The 17,098-nt window shown below is 39.4% G+C and overlaps 1 pseudogene; it reads right to left on the bottom strand.

The window, feature by feature from the left end:
- Nucleotides 1–1,675: 1,675 nt before the first annotated feature.
- LOC112448107 (mitotic checkpoint protein BUB3-like) lies at nucleotides 1,676–15,621 on the bottom strand (annotated as a pseudogene).
- Between the last annotated feature and the right edge of the window lie 1,477 nt (nucleotides 15,622–17,098).

The following is a 17,098-nucleotide window of genomic DNA, read 5'->3' as shown; positions in this document are numbered from 1 at the left end:
GGACTTCTTTGGTGGTCGAGTGGCTAAGAGTCTGCCTTCTAATGCAGGAAACATGGGTTTAATCCCTGGTCAGAGAACTAAGATCCCATATACTTCTGGGCAACTAAGCCCACACATCACAGCTACTGAGCCTGCATGCCTCAAGTTAGATTCAACCTATTCAAAAATAAGAAAATAAATAAATTTTTTTTTAAAGAAAAAGATATCCATAATGGATTTGCAGTTTCTTTACTTCTGTAAATCAGTGGTTCTCAGTCTTTCCTGGAGCAAAGATCCTTCTGATAAAAGTTACAAATCCTGTCCTCAGAAAAATGCATTAATGCCCACTCACACCTGCTTATGTACACAACTTACAGGATCCCTACAACTTTTCTTTTAATGTTTATTGATCAACTCCCTTTGGGCTTTTGAAACTGTTTAAAAAGATTTGTTCCAGATACTCCAACATCTCTCAAGATCTCTAAAGTGAAGTGAGTGAAGTCGCTCAGTCGTGTCCGACCCTCAGCGACGCCATGGACTGCAGCCTTCCAGGCTCCTCCATCCATGGGATTTTCCAGGCAAGAGTACTGGAGTGGGGTGCCATTGCCTTCCAAGATCTCTAAGATGCCATTTATCTGGATGATACTATGGCATTTCCCCTATGGTTTTATTTTAAGTGATTATTTTTTGTTATAAGGACAATTGCCTAAATTAAGATACATTCTCATAAAACTCTGCAGTAGCTATCCTAAGCATATTGCTTAAGGCTTTGTTCATTTCATCACATAGATCCTGTTTAGGATAAACTTCAAATCAGAAATTACTGTGCCTCTTCTTTGTGAATAATTTGCCTTTATTTTATGAGCACTCTGAATGATATGACTACTTATGTTTCTGTTTTTAAATGTTCATCTATAAAGCTAAAAACCAAATCCATGGCCCTTTGCTGATAAGTGTTTAGGATGTAAGGCTTTCTCATTTGAGCACTAATCTCATTACTGGCTCTATTTTACTTCTTTTTAGCCCTAACATTGTCATATACTTCTTATCTATGTTACCTTGTTTAAAACCTTTTATAAAAATTTTATGACAGTAGAAAGAAGGAAGAAAAAAGACAGAACAAAGGAAAATGTAGAAAAGTTTTCTTAAATTAACTGTTATGTCCCTTTATTTGCAATTTCCTTCAAAACATGCAATTAATCAAATATTTAATTCTGATTTATATTTTAGTTTTAAAAGGCTTTAGAAAATTTAGGGAAAAAACAAAAAAATGGTAATAAGATGTTGATTTACATGTTGCAAAATCTCAATTGCTAAAACATTTTTTAGTTAAGGAACATGTTTTAAATTTTTATTATTGAAACAATCAAATGTATAGATGAGTAGAGAAAATAGTATCATGAACACTCCTTTATATATCCATTGCCTAGATTTTAAAATTTTGTCATATTTGCTTCTTTAGTTTTCTTCTATTAAAAGTATTTTAGAGTCATTAACATACAAAGCACATAAAGACTTCATTCTACACAAAGTCAGTATGAAAAGACATACAGACAAGCTTTATGTCAGACAGAAAACAGAGAAATTCATACTAAATAATGTATCAAAAACAATGGCTCTAACACACCCAGGAGATACACATGTATCTGTAGGAAGCAGAAGAGTTTTCTGTAGAGAAACCAGTTTCAGGAGATGATTAGGTAGACTTAGGTTTTGTTCTTATATCTGTCACTTGGCAAATGAGAGACCATCTTCAGGACATCTTATGTCATCCATCTTATATATTGGAGATGATGCGATTGCAAATATAGTCTCGTCATTACTGAAGACAACTGATTCATGCTGAAGGGGTATCTATGGACCCGATGTATTTACAAATCCATCAGAACCACCCATGGCAAGTACATTGTTGATGTTGTTAAAACGAATGGCATTGACTGGATAAATCTGCTCGGTATTCTTTTCTTTCAGCCTTGGATACTTGAAAACAAGCTTCAACTGTACCTCAGGGCTCAGCAGGAGGTATTCAACAGCCACTCTTCAAAAGAGCTAAATACATAATTCTGCTTATTTGAAAATGCTCAAAGCAGTGAGCCTGGTACTTCGGGTTGGACATCTAGCACTGTCACATGGAATCCATGTTCTGGGAGCCCACGTTAATACTTTACTGCCCATCTTGCTCACAGTCAGCCATCTTCAGACAGAGAGAAGGTTCTAGCACTGCAAGGAGTTCTGGGGTTCCACAGATTAACTGTCTGATCCCAATGCCCAGTGACCACCACCGTCATTTCTGGACAGAATTCACTGCATCTGATGGGGAATCATGTGTTCCAACAAGATTTTCTTGATCAGTGTTGGAATCATGCATTTTCAGTCGAGGGTTTAGTCCTCCACTCAAAGTGTGTTTTGGATCGTTGAATGCGGGGAGCGAGCTCCGCCCGTGGCAAAGGTCATGAGGAAGGAGGCTTGGCATATGCAAAGGCGGGTTCGAGCCTCAGGAGTCCCCTTGGAAATTCTCGAGCATCTACCCCCAAAACCAGAGTCTGCCTACTTTCTGCTTTGTGCTCTCACCTACACCTCTGACTTTACGGGGGGCTGTCCCCCACTACCTCTCTCTGAAAAAAGAGTTAGCTTACAGCTCCAGTTAACAATTCCTGGGTGTGACAGTGTTTCAACCTACAAACTCCTTTGGAAGTCCTCTAGCCTGCCTGAATAGGTTTTTCCGGCCACATGTGATTGTTCAGAGCCTCCCAACTGTGAGAGGCAGGAGATGTTCTAAACTGTCTAAACACAGATTCCTTTGAGTAGTTAAAAGATTGATTAGAAATTGTATTGGTGGAGGGTTTTTCACTTATTGGGCCAATGTTTGCTGCTAAGTCTCCATACCCCTTACCTACTGTGTCCTTGGCAGTGTATTGATTGATATAATGGGTGTATAGAAATGGAAGTAGTAGCCTCAATGTTTGTAACCTTGGACCCTTGAGTTAATTCTTTTCTTGATTGAGCCCACCTCACCTTTGCCCTATAGGAATGCAACTCTATCCAATGCTTTTTGGAGGCTGGCGCCTGACTTTAGAATAATCACCTTTACAGAAAAATAAGTTGCTTAAAATGTTAACAGGCCTCCGGGCCAGAAGGTGATGTAAATCACCTAAACTTTTGCATATGATAAGTTTGCAGGAAGAAAGCCTGGCTTACTGCATGACTCTACCCCTTCCCCCTTTATCCTCTATGCATAACTTAAGGTATAAAAACTACTTTGGAAAATAAAGTGTGGGCCTTGTTCACCGAAACTTGGTCTCCTCATGTCGTTCTTTCTCTTACCTTCTGGCTGAATTATTCAGCCTCTTTTCTTCACTGAATTTTCCTACTGAGCTATCCTTATTTCAGCCTCTTTTCTCCACTGAATTTCCTCACTGAGCTATCCTCATTCTATTACTTTTTATATCCTTAATTAACGTTTAATTAAGCAGTTGTTTCCTGATCCTCGCCATCTCTCCTTCGAATACCCTGGATCAGCTGGGGCTGGACCCCAGCAGGTGGCGCCCGAGACAGGCTATTCGAAGGTAAGCTCCCAGCAATTAGGGTCATCAGCCCTATTGCCCCCCTTATCGGAACAGTCTGGGTTATCAGCCCTCTTGTTCCCCCTCGGAACAGTTTGGGTCATCAGCCCTACTGCTCCTCCCTCGGAACAGTTTGGGTCATCAGCCCTACTGCTCCTCCCTTGGAACAATCTGGATCATCAGCCCTATTGTTCTTCCAGTGTTCGGGACGGCTAGGACCCCACTCAGGGTGCCACGAACCCCCCTGTAGAATAGACAGGGCAAGAGGAGTGGGAAGTGTTGAAAGTGTTAAAGAGTTAGACTTAGAGAGAGAAAACGGTTTCTGAAGTTAAAAGGCCAAAGGAAAACCTGATCTTTTAAAAGCTAAAAGCTTTATCTTCTATTATACTTAATTTTCTGACATGGGTAACACTGAATCTAAGAATGGCAACTCTTTATACAAGTAATCTTGAAACTGTTAAAGAGCCTACTGTTAATTTAGATACTTGGGTGAAGGTAAAAAACAACTAAAAACTTATCCTATAAATATGATTAAAAATGTTCTGGACCCTCATCATGAGGCTGTGGGATAGCCTATGGGAGAGGCTATAGCAGTGGATGGTAGTGGGTCTCCACCTTCTGCGCAGATCATATTTTCTGCCCTTGACGAAGGAAAGGAGGGAGACTGTGCTCTACCTCCCGAGGAAGGAGAGGGCTTACAGGACGCAGCGGCCAGGCGCCCTGACGAGCCTCCTCCCCCTCTACACAAACCTTTAAAAATTTATCCAACAATTTCTGATTTAAGGCAACTACCCCACCTCCACTTGCATCTCCCAGGGCCTAGGAATCCCCCAGTTTACATCCAAAGCCTCCCAGAGCATTGCCTAAGGCTGGAAAAGATTTTTTTTAAAAATTCTTTTAAACAAAGGGGCTTTTAAAGAATACACAATATACAGAGCCCGCTCCTTGCAGAAAAACCCCTCAGGGGGGCCTCACCCAAGCAAAAAAAAAAAAAAAAGAGAGAGAGAAAAATAAAAAGAAAAAAGTGAAAAAGAAAAAATGAAAGAAAAATAATCGTAATAGAAAAGGATTCTACAAGTAAGAAGTGTTTCTCTTATGACCAAACAGAACGGTAAGGGGATTTAGCAACAGTATTAACCCCTGACGTGCTGGTTGCTCCGATTCCAATGGGAGTGGCTGGCCCCCTACCTGAAGGCATTGTAGGACTTGTGCTAGGGCGTAGCTCGCTTTCTTTTCAAGAAACTTCGGTGGTGTATGATGTAGTAGATTCTGATTATATTGGAGAAATTAAAGTTTTGATCTCGCCGCCTACCAAAACTGTGCAAATTAATAAAGGTCAAAGAATAACACAGTTTTTGCTTTTACCTTATCAGAAAGGAAAAACCTTGACTTCTCAAGCTAAGAGCCACAGAACGTTTAGATCTAGTGATCTAGCCTTTTGGGTACAGGACATTACAGCTTCTAGGCCTTTAAATTTTTTTTTTTTAATTCAAGAAAATAAAATGTCAGGGCTATTAGACACAGGAACAGACGTCTCTTAACATTTCCGGGAAAGACTGACCCAGCTCCTGGCCAACACATACTACTGAAAATGAGTTGGTGGGATTAGAGAAAGTGGTATGCAGGGTGGGAATGCTGTAGAGGAAAAGGTGAGGGAGAGTTTAAAACCTTGAAGAATAGTGAGTTCCCCATTGCTGGAAGTATTCAAGCAAAGATTAGATGGTTGCTTGTCATCTAAAAAGCTATAGACCAGATTTAGGTTACAAAACAATAACTGGAGAAGCTTATAAAGATGTTGTGTGACACCTCTTTACTTGCTTCTCATATTTAGGTCTGCCAAAAGTTTTAAAAACTGATAATGCCCCTTTGAAGCTGCGGAGAGATTGTTTACTAACTTTAAATGATTTCCAAAAATTATTAGGGGACATTAATTGGATACGCCACATTTAAAACTGACTACTGCAGATTTAAAGCCTTTATTTGATTGCTTTAAAAGCGATCCTAATTCCAGTTCTAAGAGATAGTTGACTAATGAGACAGAGTTGGCTCTTGTTAAAGTAGATGAGACTTTAAATGATCAGTTAATTAGGATTAATATTACCAAAAGATGAGATTAAATTATTCTTGCCATAAAACATACACCTACAGGGTGCTTGTGACAAAAAGGCCCATTGGTTCCATCTACCAGTGACCCCAAGAAAAATAGTTTTATCTTATCCCAGCTTGGTGGCACAATTAATTATAAAAGGAGGAAAAAAGAAGTGTGGAACTTTTTAGAAAAGAAGTAGCAAATATAATAATTTCACTCAATAAGGATCAACTGCAAGTCTTTTACAAAATAGTGATAATTGGCAAGTTGCCCTGATAGATTTCAGGGGTCAAATTTTGTTTCATTTGCCCTCAAGCCCCCACAGTAGTTAAAAGTTCAAAAATGTTAGATTGGCAGTTTGAGGATACCTGTGGAACTTTCCAACCCTATGTAGTTCCTACCCTCCCCTTTACCCTATGGGGGAGGGACGTGCTGTCTCAAATAGGAGATACTCAGAGAAGGGTTTTCTCAATTTCTTAGTTATCAACAGGAGGTACAATTAACAATACTTTATATATTGTTATAAATACATAATATAAATATATTTGCCTAATTAGAGTTTGCCTAATTAGGTATGGGTATAAATAAAGCATAACAAAGGTATACCTAATTCTATTTATAGATCTATACTTAATTAATTTGTATACAAATTAATATGTATACTATATATGCATATTATATATATACTCTATAATTAAATATATATTGCAGTAATATAATGTGTGTGTGGCTGATATTAATTGGCATGGATTGATGTGCTGTGATGATATATGTTCTATATACTGTATGATTATATTATATATGAGTGACATGTATTATTACAGTACCTTGGTTTGTGTTGGTTGGTATTAGCTGTGTACATGTTGTATTGCTGTAATATATATTAATTAATGTATTAATTGTAAAGATTAATTCAAGTATATTGATTATGTCAATAAGTTTATACTTGTTGCCATATATAAATACATATATAAATACATTTTGCATTTAGGTATATCTGTATATCAAAATGAGATAAGAAGGTTATACATTTATTATTTAAATTTATACAGAGACCTAAACTAAACATTAGATCTAAATTAACATATCTCTAAATTTATGTTGTTAAAATGTAAATTTAAAAATATTTTAAAAAATTAATTTGACAACTGCTTGACAATTCCTTTGCCATAAAACCCCCATAGGTGTAATTGGGGTGGCCAGACAAAAAATTGGTTTTATGGCAAAATGGCCCCCTAGAGTGGGTCCATCTTCCTGCTCAAACTAAAAAAGTAGTGGCTTCTTATCCAGGATTGACAGCTACTTTGATATTAAAGGAAAAAAGCGGAGCATTGAATTATTTGGTAAAGAGACATCAGAAATTGTAATTCCATATAATAAGGAACAACTTGATGCTCTTCTAGTGTTTGAAAATTGGCAGATTGCTACAGGAAACTATTCTGGTCAAATTTTTGCATCATTTACCTTCACATGTTTTGCTGAATTTTATATCCAGACATCCAGTTATTTTTCCTGTCACATGTAAACAATCTCCTATTCCAAATGCTCATATGGTTTTTACTGACGGGTCAGCAAACGGTAAAGCCTCCATAGTTACTAAAAATCACCAAAAGGTTTTAGAAACACAGGAAACTTCAGCTCAAAGAGCTGAAATAACAGCAGTCATAGAGGCTTTTGCTATGTTTGCAGATGAGGAATTTAACCTTTATTTGGATTCTCAGTATATTGTCAGGTTGTTTCCACATATTGAAACTGTGGTTTTGCCTGAAAATAAAACTACCATATTTCATTTGTTAACTAAATTACAGCAACAAATTTGGAAAAGAAATAAATATTTTTAATTGGACACATTTGGGCTCATTCCAGATTGCCCGGCCCTTAAAATGCCTTTAATGATTTGGCTGACTTGTTAACCAGAAATACAGTGGTACTGTGATTGAGGAGGCCAAAGCCTCTCACTTACTTCATCATCAATATGCTACTGCTTTAAGATATCAATTCCACATTCCCAGAGAGACTGCCCAAGAGATAGTGTATTCTTGCCTACACTGCCCCACTGTTTATGATAGTCTACCTATAGGAGTTAATCCTCACGGTCTCAAACCTAATGTACTCTGGCAAATGGATGTAACTCATGTCTCTTCATTTGGAAAACGGTCCTTTGTTCATGTAACTGTAGATACCTTTTCTCACGTTATTATTGCAAGTGCTCGTACAGGAGAGGCGGTTAAAGATGTGATACAACATCTCTTTACTTGTTTTTCATATTTGGGCCTGCCAAAAGCTTTGAAAACTGACAATGCTCCTGCTTAAACTTCTAAGTCTTTTCAGGAATTTTGTATTAAGTTTCAAATTAAACATAATACTGTCATCCCTTATAATCCCTAGGGACAGGCCATTGTTGAAAGAGCACATCAAACATTAAAAATCCAAATTCAAAAACTAAAAGAAGGGGAGTTTAAGTATAGTTCTCCCCATCAAATCTTTCAACATGGTCTTTTCATAATAAATATTTTAAATACAGATTTCAGCTGGAACTACTGCAATGCTTCGCCATTGGTGCCCAGAGCAATTGAATGCAAAACCATTAGTCAAATGGAAGGACCTCCTCTCAGGACAATGGAAGGGTCCTGACCCATTATTAACTAGCGGTGGAGGATGTGCTTGTATTTTTCCACAGGATGCAGATTCTCCAATTTAGATCCGGGACAGGCTGATTCGCCATGTTGCAGACCCCCAGACATCCAGTTCCCCCATTGCTTCGATCACAAAAGAGGAGCCTGCAGGAAGGGGAGGCAAGATAAACATCGAGATCCCAGTGAGACTGATGAGGCTGTTGCAGCGCGAACTCCAACCAGAAAATAATTCTACTTATTCTGTTTTGGCTTGTCTACCCTCTCCTTAAGTTTTTCTCTTTACCAAAGATTCTGGAAAACTTAATGTACATATGACTTTCACTGGTGGACCTAATATAGTAACTTGTGAACAATGTGTGCTTTCATCTTGTTTGACCCCTCAATATAATGTTTGCTCTTTTGTGGTGTTACAACGCCCACCCTATCTCATGATACCTGTGACAGTGACTAGCCACTGGTATGACAATTACGGCCTTGCCGTGTTACAACTACAAGATTTAATGCAACAATGGCGATTTGTGGGCTTACTTATTTTAGGAATATCAGCTTTGATAGCAGCAATTACTTCTGTTATTGCAGCAGCAATATCATTGACTCAACAAGTGCATACTGCCCAATATGTTGATACCATGTCTAAAAATGTTTCTCTAACTCTAGCAACACAGGAATCTATAGATAGGAAATTAGAGATGAGACTAGATGCCTTGGAAGAGGCAATAATGCATATTGGGACAGAGTTACAGGCTTTAAAAGTGAAAATGACTCTGTCATGCCACGCTGATTACCGATGGATATGCGTGACATCTTTAAAGGTAAACGAGACAGATGATGAATGGGAAAAAATCAAAAATCATATCTCAGGTGTTTGGAACAGCTCTGACATTGGCCTGGACTTAGGGAAACTTCATAATCAAATACAGACCCTGGAACACTCTCGACTGGATTTTACCACCACTGGAGCAGCTAATGACTTTTTTCACACTTTCTCTAACTTCATTTCAGGAAAAAACATTCTGTCTAATATCCTTGGATACATCGCTGCTGGTGCTTTAATTTTGCTTCTCATAATCATTCTTCCTTGTATTGTCAGGATTCTTCGGCAGAACATTCAGAAGCTCACGACTGAGCTGCATCTGGCTGTTTTAAGAAATAAAAAAGGGGGAGATGCAGGGAGCTAGCTCCACCCGTGGCAAAGGTCATGAGGAAGGAGGCTTGGCATACGCAAAGGCGGGTTCGAGCCTCAGGAGTCCCCTTGGAAATTCTCGAGCATCTACCCCCAAAACCAGAGTCTGCCTACTTTCTGCTTTGTGCTCTCACCTACACCTCTGACTTTATGGGGGGCTGTCCCCCACTACCTCTCTCTGAAAAAAGAGTTAGCTTACAGCTCCAGTTAACAATTCCTGGGTGTGACAGTGTTTCAACCTACAAACTCCTTTGGAAGTCCTCTAGCCTGCCTGAATAGGTTTTTCCGGCCACATGTGATTGTTCAGAGCCTCCCAACTGTGAGAGGCAAGAGATGTTCTAAACTGTCTAAACACAGATTCCTTTGAGTAGTTAAAAGATTGATTAGAAATTGTATTGGTGGAGGGTTTTTCACTTATTGGGCCAATGCTTGCTGCTAAGTCTCCATACCCCTTACCTACTGTGTCCTTGGCAGTGTATTGATTGATATAATGGGTGTATAGAAATGGAAGTAGTAGCCTCAATGTTTGTAACCTTGGACCCTTGAGTTAATTCTTTTCTTGATTGAGCCCACCTCATCTTTGCCCTATAGGAATGCAACTCTATCCAATGCTTTTTGGAGGCTGGCGCCTGACTTTAGAATAATCACCTTTACAGAAAAATAAGTTGCTTAAAATGTTAACAGGCCTCCGGGCCAGAAGGTGATGTAAATCACCTAAACTTTTGCATATGATAAGTTTGCAGGAAGAAAGCCTGGCTTACTGCATGACTCTACCCCTTCCCCCTTTATCCTCTATGCATAACTTAAGGTATAAAAACTACTTTGGAAAATAAAGTGTGGGCCTTGTTCACCGAAACTTGGTCTCCTCATGTCGTTCTTTCTCTTACCTTCTGGCTGAATTATTCAGCCTCTTTTCTTCACTGAATTTTCCTACTGAGCTATCCTTATTTCAGCCTCTTTTCTCCACTGAATTTCCTCACTGAGCTATCCTCATTCTATTACTTTTTATATCCTTAATTAACATTTAATTAAGCAGTTGTTTCCTGATCCTCGCCGATGCTGTGTCTCCTTCGAATACCCTGGATCAGCTGGGGCTGGACCCCGGCAGTTGAACACACATCCCAGACAGCCCTGGATGCTGGTACTTGAGCCGAACAACCGGAACATCGCAGAGATGCATCGTTGAATTCCGGGAGGAGATGAGCAGAAGCTGGTCCAGGGACTGAACTTCACCAAGGAGACATCATCCTTAGCGGGTGGTTCAGACTGAACTCATGGGCTTCTCTCAGAAGTGACTTCACCGCCATCTCCTCCCCACTTCCCTCAGACGTTACAGTTTTCACCTTTTAGCGTGCATCTCTGAAATGCAAACATCCGTTTCTACAAAATCACGATAACATTTTCACACCTATTAAAATTTACAATAATCTCCTAGTGTCACACTAAAACTAATGTCACCAAACGTGTGTGTGTGTATCCATGTGTTAGTCGCTCAGTCATGTCTGACTCTTTCTGACCCCATGGACTGTAGCCTGCCAGACTCCTGTGTCCATGGAATGCTCCAGACAAGAATACTGGAGTAGGTTGCCATTCCCTTCTCCAGGGGATCTTCCTGACCCAGGGATCGAACCCAGGTCTCCTGCATTGCAGACAGTTTCTTTATCTTCTGAGCCACCAGGGACATCCATATAGACTCTATATTCAAATTACCGAGTTATCCAAATACCTTTTATAACTGCCCCAAATTCTTAATATTAGTCTATATGAGGTAAGCTACTCAAAGTTCCTCTTCACTTCCATTTAACCATTTTGTTCTCCTCTAAATGCCAATATATCTGGGTATCTCTAAATGGTTAAGAAAAACAAAATGATGAAATTGATTGTATTGTGGTCCCATTCAACAATAAGAATTAGCTCAAGACTCTTTAAGTCATTAATAAAAATTATCCTCTAGGAAAATTTCAATTTTCAATATTACTACAAAATAAGATGTCATTTATTACGAATTTTCCAAAGGTTCTAAATATTAATTAAAATCGATTTGCATTGGCTTTTAAATATAGGCTAAATGTACCAAAAACCTTACTTATGTATAGCATTTTTAACTTTGGAAATAAAGAGAAACTTCTCTGTCAGTTTTTTTAACACTGCTAAATATTGTCAGCCCTTTAACATTTGATAATGCTCTCTGACTCCCTTTTAAAAAACCAGATTCGATGATAATAACTCATACTGTTCCTTGTATATTTTCTGTTCCTATTGAACATAGTCATACTCTTCATGCATTTTTAAAATGTTAGATATAAATTTTGTTTTAAAAATTTCTTTGAGGAACATTATCTCATAAGCGTTGCCTAATTTTATAAAGCAGCTGTAGATCAGGGATCTGGCCTGTGTTGTTTTATTTTTAAAAGCAAATTTCCAGTAAATGCAGTTTTCAGTTTACACTTATGAAGTAAAAATGTCAAGATGACTCAAAAACAATACGTTAAATTGCAAGTGAACTTTACAGATTTGATTTGGTAAAGATAGCACGAGATTCAGTGAGGCCAGACCCTGCATCTACAATACAACAGGCCTGAGTGAGCAGTCAGAGATCATTCAGGAAGATAACGTCAAAAGGCCAGACCCACACCGCTTATGCAAATACCTTCGGGGCGAATTAACCTAATAGGATGAAACATTTGCCTCAAAAAAAAAAAGATGTCAAAGCATGTGGGGAATGTTACTAAAGTGTCTCATCTAATGAGAAATTCAGAGAGGAAAAAAACAATGGAAAAGCACACACTTCAAGGTAGAACTCAGAATAAAAAAAAAAATCCCTGCACACAAGTCTCATCACCTACTTCCGCCACTGGATGGCTGTGCTTCCTTCCAGTGAGGTGAACAGAAGTATCTAAACATAAAGACTGAAATTATCTCAAGCAGCACCTTTGATCTTGATGTTGATTGCACAAGAACATCTCCTCATTCAAAGACCTTTGGGGAAAGGGATTGAACTATAGAATTCTATAGTTGTCCAGAAGAAATAGGTTAAATGAAATTGTGGATTTAGCAGGCAAGTTGGAGGACTGAAAGAGAACCTTGGGAAAATGGTCCAGATTTTGAAACTGCAATACAATGTGATGGTCTTTTAGCCAACAATTGGAATTGCATATTCTTTTTTTTTAATTTATTTTTTATTGTGGTGAAAGTTTCATAATGTTTTATACTAAAGAATCTGCCTGCAATGCAGAAGTCCCCAGTTTGATTCCTGGGAAAATCCTCTGGAGAAGGAATAGGCTGTCCACTCCAGTATTCTTGGACTTTCCTGATGACTCAGCTGGTAAAGAATCTGCCTGCAATGTGTGAGACCTGGGTTTGATCCCTGGGTTGGGAAGATCCCCTACAGGTGGGAAAGGCTACCCATTCCATTAGTCTGGCCTGGAGAATCCCATGGACTGTATAGTCAATGGGGTTGCAAAGAGTCAGACACGATTGAGTGACTTTCACTCACTCACTCCCTCAACTGTATTTAACTGCACAGTTCAGTGGAACTGCGTATATCCACACTGTGGTGCAGCTCTCACCATCATTCATCTCCTGAATTTTTCATTTCCTAAACTGAAACTCTGTTCCCATTCAACATTAACTCCCCATTCTGTTTTTTTTTTTTAATTTATTGATTTTAATTGAAGGCTAATTACTTCACAATCTTGTGGTGGTTTTTGCCATACGTTGACATGAATCATATGTCCCCCTGTCCTGAACCCCTCTCCCACCTCCCTCCCCATCCCATCCCTCTGGGTTGTCCCAGTGCACTGGCTTTGAGTGCCCTGCATCATGCATCGATCTTGGACTCGTCATCAGTTTCACACATGGTAACATACAGGTTTCAATGCTATTCTCTCAAATCATCCCACCCTTGCCTTCTCCCACAGAGTCCGAAAGTTTGTTCTTTAAATCTGTGTCTCTTTTGCTGTCTTGCATATAGGATCGTGGCTACCATCTTTCTAAATTCCATATATACATGACAATACACAGTATTGGTGTTTTTCTTTCTAACTTACTTCATTAGAAACAAACGCCACTCTGTTTCAACTCACAAGAGATTCATGGCTGAGAAAGGGTTGCCATTAAAATCAGCCAACTACTCCCAAAGGATGGTTAACTCTCACCTATCCTTTCATATCATAAGAAAAGCAGAGGCAGGGACATCACTACAGAATTTGGGTGAAGAAATGATAGGCTGTTTCTAATTTTTAGAACCTATGACCTTAGATTTTTACAGCACTATTGTCTAAATTCCAAGATAAGCAGAAGCATTTTTGAAGTGAATGGAATGAAGACCTCTGAAAATTTTCTCCTTCATAAAAACGAAGAGGACACTGATCAAAATTACGAACTTTTTCAATGCTCTGGAAATTGGGCTAAATACTTGCAACAACTCAAGGAGTATTTATTCAGGAAAAACAGCACAATCTTGGTAAGAACACTGAACTGTGTGGCATTTTTAACTTACCTACTCCCGTCTCCTTCTTGCCAGTTCTGTCGTAGCTTGAACATCAGCAGCCTCTGCAATCACACTAGCAATGAAGATCAATAGCCTAACAAGTCCCTGGAGAAGTCAAAGTGGGTTTTGTCAAAGAGTAATGGACATGAGTCTCAGTGAACTCCGGGAGTTGGTGATGGACAGGGAGGCCTGGTGTGCTGCGATTCATGGGGTCACAAGGAGTTGGACACGACTGAGCGACTGATCTGATCTGAAACAGAGCTAGACAGTAAAGTGGTAAAAGAAAATTTTATTCAGAAAAGCTATTAGCATAGGGGAGAAGAGACCTCACTGGAGAACTAGGCTCAACGCTGAATATAATAACGAATACTCACAATTTATAGTCAAGGAACAGTGTAGGATTCAGTGGGTGGAAAATTACTAAGAGGAAACATCACAGTTATGAGGGGAAACTGGCTAGATTGACCTATTGAGATTCTTAGTTAAGACAGGCCAGAAGACCAAACATTACCTGGGGGATGGTGGAGGAGGAGGAACCTGATTAGATACCAACAGTGATCGAATATCAAGAGTGGAGGAATATGGGTAAACTGCCTTAGCAGAAGTCTTGCTAAATTTGGACTATGCAGAGACAAAAACGGAAGCCCAAAAGTCAAAGTCTATTTGAGAAGAGCAGTGGGTGAAGCCTGAGTAGAATTTAGGCAAGGAGAGAATCTTTGTCCATTTAGAGTTCGACAAAACCCAATTTGACCTGACTGGCAGCTAACTCCCTGCCAGGGAAAAAGCCCATCTACAAGGCATACCTTTATATTGCCTCATTCAGAGCACACTTTACTCTAACCCTAGTGTTAGTGGCTCAGTCGTGTCTGACTCTCAGTGACCATATAGACAATAGACCACCAGGCTTCTCTGTTCATGTAATTCTCCAGGCAAGAATACTGGAGTGGATTGCCATTCCGTTCTCCAGGGGATCTTCCTGACCCAGGGATCGAACCCGGGTCTCCTGCATTGCAGGCAGATTCGTTACCAACTGAGCCACTAGGGAAGCTCAACCCTAACCCTAGCCCTAACCCTAACCACTGTCTAACCCTTTGCTTCAATTAGGGACCCCACTGAAGGACCATGCTAGTTCTGTCCATAAGACTAGCTGAGATTTGTATTGGAAAACCCACTCCTTTTCTTTCTACCGTCTCCTGCTTCCCTGGCTCATTTATATGTTTCCTGAGATCTCCCATTCCAAATTTTTCATACAGATCAGTATTTGAGTCTAATTTCCAATGATCTCAATTTAATTTGGAAGTATTAATGCCAGAAAGACAAGGAGTACTTGAAACAGTGAAATTATTAAGAAGGAAAGAGGGAATTAAACTAAAAGCACTAGTCAAATATTGATTTAAAGAGGGACATTTTCTCCACTTTTTTTTTTATAAGATCTATTTGATGTGGACCATTTTTTAAAGGTCCTTGCTGAATTTTTATAGTACTGCTTCTGTATTATGTTTTGTTTTTTTGGCCATGAAGCATATGAGATCTTAGCTTCCTGACCAGGGGTGGAACCTGCAACCTCTGCCTTGAGAGATGAAATCTTAACCACTGGACCACCATGGAAGTACCTTCATTTTGGTAAGCAGGGTGGAGGGCATAGGGACAGGTGGGATATGATAACTGCGAGTTATCATAAGGCCATGTAAAATGAAGAATGGTTCCTCTAAGAAAATTAGGTAAGCAAAAAGGGACACATATGTTAGCCAAGCAAGTGAAACACTTGTCCAGTACAGGTGGAACTCAAGACCACAAAATAAATCTCAGAAAGAGCTGGAAACCAGAGGACTAGAGAGCTGTGGGGAAAACAGGAAGGATTCCCGTTTTCTGTTGTCTTCCCACTTCAGTCATGTTTCTCTGGTAGTCTGCTTTCCTTTTTCTCCTTCCACTTTGTTTATTCACCCTGGTCAGATTTACACAGGCTTCCCAGGTGGCGCTAGTGGTAAAGAACCCGTCTGCCAATGCAAGAGACACAGGAGATGTGGGTTCAATCTCTGGGTTAGGAAGATCCCCTGGAGAAGGTAATGGCAACCCACTCTAGTGTTCTTGCCTGAAGAATCCCATGGACAGAGGAGCCTGGCAGGCTATAGTCCTTGGGGTCACATAGAATCAGACACGACTGAATAACCAACACTAACAGATTTATACTATCCGCTTCATCTTTTACTTCTCCATGACCTCTGATTCTAGGTCCTGCAATTTATTTTTAACCCCTAATACCTATTTTGCTGTAGGACACCAGGCTTTTCTGCTTGAGCATTTGCAGAACGTGACCTGTATCTGAGTTCAGAGATTTGGGTTTATTTTCCCAGTACAGTATACATAGTACAGTGTGCAGTGAGAATTTTAACTTTCACTCACTTCCTCTCTGACTGTAAATTCAAATCCCAGCTCATCTCCCTAGTTAAATGATGACTGAGGAACCTCTAGGTCAAGAGCACATTTTTAGTTCAGTGGAGATGTAAGTGGGCTTGGATTTGGGAAAGGGGCTTGTTTTTATGGACTTCCCTGATGGCTCAGAGAGTAAAGTGTCTGGTCTGCAATGCAGGATACCCGAGTTCGATCCCTGGGTCCGGAAGATCCCCTGGAGAAGGAAATGGCCACCCACTCCAGTACTATTGCCTGGAAAATCCCAGGGATGGAGGAGCCTGGTAGGCTACAGTCCATGGTGTCACAAAGAGTCAGACACAACTGAGCGACTTCACTTTCACTTTCTTGTTTTTATGCTGTCTAGTCAGTGGAGGCTTTGTTTTAATAATCATCAGGTCTTTGAGGAAGTAAATTACAACATAAAATTTTATAATAGCTAGGATTACTTTTCTAGGGCAAATGATTGTCTAATCCTCAAAGAGTATTTATATGGCCAAAGTCCACTCCAGAAAAGTAAATTTCAAGGCCATTTTAGCCATTTTTATATCTTTATTTTGCAAAAGACCTGATCCATTGTGCATTTTTTACTAAGGTATTATTTTTCTAAATTAAACAGTAGAACATTCAATCCATACTAAAGCTCTTACTCACAGTTCATAATTTGTCTTTTAATAGGGTTTAAGAGCATCCTCTACTCAGGTAATGTTTAATCTTTTTTTAATTTTCTTAAAAAAAAAGGTTTTC

Source organism: Bos taurus, chromosome 9 (genome assembly GCF_002263795.3).
Source record: "Bos taurus isolate L1 Dominette 01449 registration number 42190680 breed Hereford chromosome 9, ARS-UCD2.0, whole genome shotgun sequence".
NCBI classification, from domain to species: Eukaryota; Metazoa; Chordata; class Mammalia; order Artiodactyla; family Bovidae; genus Bos; species Bos taurus.
The sequence above is the reverse complement of the archived record's forward strand: the minus strand, read 5'-3'. Positions and strand labels throughout refer to the sequence as shown.